The 6,243-nt window shown below is 36.4% G+C and overlaps 1 pseudogene; it reads right to left on the reverse strand.

Annotated features, from left to right (window-relative positions):
- Positions 1-3,991: 3,991 nt before the first annotated feature.
- On the reverse strand, positions 3,992-6,035 carry LOC145066854 (G-type lectin S-receptor-like serine/threonine-protein kinase SD2-5; annotated as a pseudogene).
- Positions 6,036-6,243: the final 208 nt, after the last annotated feature.

Here is a 6,243-nt window from a genome sequence, read left to right on the forward strand (position 1 = left end):
ACCAAATTGCCCAACATTGGGTAGTTGCGCGTGTACCCGCGCACGTGAGAATCCACCCACGCAAATATTTCTGGAATGCTATTGGCTCATTTTTCCTCCACTACACCATTCCACTACCCAAGATTCCCTTGGGCCCCTCCATATCCCACATGATTCAAATTAACCAATCATCCTCTAGTTTCAAATATGGATGCTCCAAGCCCAAAATAAAAATCCATGACCCATCTTCACAAGCCCACTTCATCCAAGTCTTTAGCTTTTTAAGCCCAAATCTCCTTTAATGGATCCGCAAAGCCCAATAATGCCTCGAAATCCCACAAAGCCCATTTCCAAGCTATTCCACAACCACAACAAGCTCCAAAACCCTACAAAATACCTCATGCAAAATAGAAAGTCCCCGATACGATCCATAATAAAGAAAATAAATAAAATACAATGCAATACTAATAAAAAGAGCTAAAAATACTAAAATAAACTAATAAAAATAAGGAAATAAAATAAGCTATCAATAAACATACAAACATATATACAATATTTAATTAAATATTATCTATATCACTTTCCATAACATATGATCGATAACATGAATCTAATATAATTTACATTCAAGTTTCAACCACAAAGAATACTTAAACCAAGAAAAAAAAGAATTAGTATATAACAAACTAAGAAATTAAAAACTTTAACATAATAACATGGCTCGAAAAATGGTTCAAAGCCCTCAAACCAACACAAAACCTTTAAACTTGTTTTCTTTGTGAATTTTGTATGTGATTTGTATTTGTGTGTCTACTCAAGAGAATGACATTTTTATAGTAGACTATCCATTAATTACTTATTAAACATATTATATAAGTTATAAAATATTTAATGATGTGTGATTAATTACTTTGAAGGTGAAAAGGTGTGGGGTTTCAAATGCATGAGGTGCTTGGAAATTTGTGTGGGGGTTTCAAATGCATGAGGTGGTGGGAAAAATGTATCCTTTATAAGTATAGTATGATAGTATGATATAAATTAGAAACTAATTTTGAGCTAATTGAGAATTAATTAATTCAAGGGGTTGAATATTAATTAATTAAAAGGGTGCTAGGGATTAAACCCTAATGTTCATTCCAAGGCTTCTAATTTTGGCCTTCTCCCTTGTTCCTCCTACCAGAAAAAATTCTTAACCCTCTCTAGGGTTGGTAGAATTTGATCCTTTCTCCTAGTTTTCTTTTAATTCCCTCTTTGGTGTTCTTGGGTGTGAACCATTAGAGGGATTCTACTTTGGATCCTTTCATACAAGCAAGGTGGCAAGAACAAGATTGTAAGCCAAAAAGTCTATAGCTGCAAAAGAGGTATGCACTTTTCTTCAATTTCTTATGGTAGTATTAGTAATAGCATGAAACTTAGATCCTATAGGTTGTATGAGCACATAGTAATTATTCACTACGCATAATCGTATGTTTAGATCTAGAAAATCTAACATTTCCTTCACCGAACCCACTCTCCATCTTTTTCTATTACCAACCAAAGGCCACAAATGGCATGTTTCCATGACTGAGGAATTCACAGCTTCAACGAGAAATGGTACATTGACCTTAGTACCATATTTTCCTAATGCTAATATTATTGATTGTAAGTAGGTGTACATTTTGAAACACAATGAAAACATCAATATAAAATGTTACAATACTTATTTAGTGGCAAAAGATCTCAAACAAAAAATGAGAATTGATTATCATGAGACATTTAGTCCGGTGGTAAAATACACAACTATTGATGTGGTTTTGTCAATTGTTACAAGGCATTGGCCTCTTCATCAACTGGATGTATAAAACCTATTTTTGCATGGTGATCTCCAGGAAACCGTTTATCTATGACAACCATGAGGTTTTATTGATCCCCATAATACAAATCATCTACGTCTGCATCACAAGTCGATATAAGAACTCAAACAAGCTCCAAGAACTTGGTTCAATCGCCTTTCGGGAGCCGTGTTACAGCTTGGATTTCAAGGGTCTAAAACAGATCCCTCATTGTTTATTTACTCCCATAATAGTAATATTTTACATATGCTCGTTTATATGGATGACATCACTTAATCGACAACAATCCCCGACTCATTGACCACATCATTGAGCGACTAAGCACTTCATTTGCGATACAAGACATGGGTCGACTTTCATATTTTTTGGGCACCGAGGTAATTCCCAAAGGTAATGACTTTCTTCTCTCCCATAATAAATACATTTCTAAAATTATTCATAAAGCATGTCTCTCTCTCATTCCAAACTGATCGACTCTCTAATGGCCAGTAACTCAAACTTGGCACTTGGTGATAGCCCTCACCTCGAGAATCCGGTTCAATTTAGACAAACAGTTGGAGTGCTACAATACCTAACTTTTTCATACCGAACAATACCATTGTAGTTAAAAACGTTTGTCAATTTATGCACTTACCCACAAAATCATTGGTCCACGGACAAAAGAATTCTCCGACATCTTCAAGGAACCTCTCATTCCGGCTTTCTGATTCAACAAAAATCAAACCTTTTCATCCATACATACACAAATGCATGCAGTCATTCTCTCATAGCTTTCTCTAATGCATACTGGGTTGGCTCTCTCGATGATTGTCGATCCATAGGGTGATATGTCATCTACCTTGTATCTAATCTCATTTGTGGAGTGCTCGTAAACAAAGTATTGTTTCTCGATCGTCTACAGAGTCTGAATATAAAGCTTAGCAGATACAATTGTTAAGTTCAATTGGTTTGAGGTGCTTCTAAAAGGAACTTCACGTCTCTATGACGTCAATTCCTATTTTGTGGTGTGATAATCTAGGTGTCGCCTACCTTTCAGCTAATCCGGTATTTCATGCGCGCATAAAACATATGGAAATTGATTTTCATTTTTTTAGGGAAAAATTCTCTCAAAGAAAACTCTCATATGATCAAAGTGTTGATGTGTTCACAAAGCCTCTTTCCTCATAACCGTTCCTACTTCTTAGATCCAAGCTATAGGTCACTCCCCAGTCTTAGCTTGAGGAGGAATATTAGACCTAATTAGTGTGCTATATATGTCGATGATTTTAATTATCATTAATCTAATTAGATAGCGTTAGATGGTAGTTTACTATAATAAGATTGAATATGACTATATATAGAGCTCCCTATTGTACACTTTTATTATCAATACACAATATAGATGAGATGTTTTCTAAGGGTCTTTTGAGGATGGCTTAAAGTTTGCACTCATGACTTAAGGGTCTAGAGCTTGCAAATTAAGAAATCATCTGTAGCTGCCACATTAATTTAGTTTAAACTTTGATGACTGAATATGTGGTTGGAAATCATGATGACTTGTTCGTGTATGACTTCATCAGTAACGGATCAACAGATTGTTGGATCTACCACTTAGACCGAGAGCACATACTTGAAAGGGAATATAGAAAAAATATATAGATTTTATATAGCCAAAGGTTTAACATATATACATGAAGATGAGGACCCCATTTGATTTAACCTCAAAACATACTCCTAGAATATTAATCCAATAATTCTACTTTATTCAATTTAATTAGTGCTAAAAATGGGTTTTACGAGCTCCAGTTCGAGGTTTAAAACAAGTATTCATGGGGCATCATCGATCTCCATCCTATAAACAAACCATTCATATTAATTTTTAGATTATTACCAAGTATTTAACTAATTCAAGGAGTATTAGAACTATGGCTTGAACACTAATGAGATGATCCGAGTTCGGGAAACACTGTTATCAAGATGTTAATCGAGTTGGAGCCAGGTACTAGTTAAACGAGCAAAGCCCAAGCCTGAACACAATTATAAGAAGTTAACACTAGACAACACATAAAATATGTACATCAATTTTGTTAATTAGGGAACAAAATTCGTTCATAACTAGCACTTTAACAGTTCATTAAGAGAGAAAACACAGTAACATTAGAACAATGTATAGAAATGATCCACACGAACCTCATTGCACATCACCTTGGCCAGGATAGAATGGAAGGCAACATGGGTTTTAAGCTTTTCTGCTGTTCAATTATGGTTTTCTGTACTCTTGGATCTAAGAAGTTGTAATCCAAGTTCGATTCAACATTTATTACTCCCTCTAACACCTTAACCACAGATGACATTGAAGGCCTTTTAATAAAACCTATCTGTAGACACCATGAAGCCAGTTTCATCATCTCCGCGACTTCTGTATCATGTGCCTACATATCTTCACTATGCATGTCAACTATACTTAACAAAGTCCCTTGTTCCTAACAGCTCTGAAAGACACGCAATAAGTGCCAACTTTCTTCCGTCTAATTTCTATCAAAATTCTTCCTTCAACATAAGATCTCCAAAAGAACAATCACCTTTTCAGTGATAATGGAGCTCAACCATTCTGAAGCCATATAACCAAAGTTTCCTCTCATTGTAGTTATCACTTGGCTTTCACTTCGTCTAGGAGTATGTTTTGAGGTTTAATATCAAGGTGAACGATTTTCTGCCTACAATCTCCATGGAGATACGCTAAACCTTTAGAAATGTGAAGAACAATCTTCTTTATGTGTTCCCATTTGAGTACATGCTTTCGGACTCTATGGTAGATCCACTAGTCTAATGATATGTTACTCATGAATTCATAGACGAGAAGTCGTTGTGAACTCCAAGCACAAAATCCTCTAAGTCTAACCAAATTTACATGGTGAATGCTGCCAATAGAATCGACCTCTGCTAGGAATGATTTATTGATGTCCACAATGTTGGAAACTATAGGGTTTGTAGTGGGATACCAACTTGGATCGTGTGAACACTTTCCGAATTGATATTTCTACCCTATTCCTGGGTTACAATAAATTCAGCCTAGGATAATCCAAGAGGACACTTACGATTCTAGGCACAAAAATCATAAGCCAGATTGCTAGAAAGATTCTGTGAGTGTTTTAAGAAAAACGAGAACTAATTTTCGTGTGTATCTCTTCTCAAAAGGAAGAGCCGTTTATATAATAAACGAGATTAAGGTTTCATTAGGGTTGGGCAGTCATGAGTTTCTTTGGAAGCAAGCTAGGAAATCCGAAATTTAATGAGTATTTAGGGTTTCCAAAACTGAAGAACTTCGTCAGTTTTACCATAATCACCCTCAAGAATTTGTATTTCCCACTATGTTCCCATATGTATTATTCGAAAAGTTTTTGGGGCACTACACCTAGACCCCAACCAGGGGATCTGCACCTTGGACCCCACTAGGGGCACTACCCCTAGACCCCACCAAAGGGGCGCCGCCCCTTTGGAAACTCCGGACCCAGGGGCTCTGCCCCCGGACCCCCGACTTGTCGTCGAACCGGCTTCTAATTCGATCTTATACATGTGCGCACTCCACACAAACCTGTACATATATTCGAGTACAAATTATGAAGCCCCTTAGCTCACATGTTAGTTCCAGTTACATAAAATGAAATGGTGACACTAAAATCACCAACACTGCAACACATAAAACCCTCAAGACATTTTACTACAATCCTCGAGCCATCTTCTAGAGTTCCTTCGAAAACTGATCCAAATCCCCCTTTCACCAAGCTTTTTACTAAAATTCTCTGCGGCTGCTTTCAATTCTTGATAAGAAAATCTAGTGGGCATTCCTGGAACTTGATCTAAATACTCTTTTTCTATTTCACTGTTCATTCTTTTCTCATGGAGTATGAACTTAGCAATACCTACTACCAAAAGAAGAAGCAACACAAAACTTCCGATTGTGGAACCTAGAACTTTTGCAAGTTGCTTTTTATACGAAGGAGTTGATCTTGCTTTTTGGACTTTTATAAAAGCTGAAAAAATGTATGGAAGTCCGCCTGCATCAACACTCATCATTGTAAAAAGCTCAGAAGGTAAATAACAATCCCCTCTTGTAGAAATTGAACCATACTCAAAAAGAGATGCTTTGCATGAGCAGGTTCCAGTACAAAAGAAGCCACATGTGTACATGGGTAAACCCTTTGTCGTAAGGAGAATGACTATGATCGTTGATCCTTGAGCCATCTGTGAAATTGATTGAACGGAGAACAGATCCACCGTTGGTCCATGTGGTTGAAAGATTTGCAATATTATGAAAGTAATTAAGTTGAGCAGCGATAGATGAGAATATGAGAAAGAAGCCAAAGAAAAAGCTACAGATCCATGGTGCCCTCATCACCTATTAATCAACACACAAGATCCTACTTAAACGAACAAAAAACACATGATGATT

Source organism: Lactuca serriola, chromosome 8 (assembly GCF_051521515.1).
Source record: "Lactuca serriola cultivar US96UC23 chromosome 8, Lser_US96UC23_V15, whole genome shotgun sequence".
In the NCBI taxonomy this organism is placed as follows: Eukaryota; Viridiplantae; Streptophyta; class Magnoliopsida; order Asterales; family Asteraceae; genus Lactuca; species Lactuca serriola.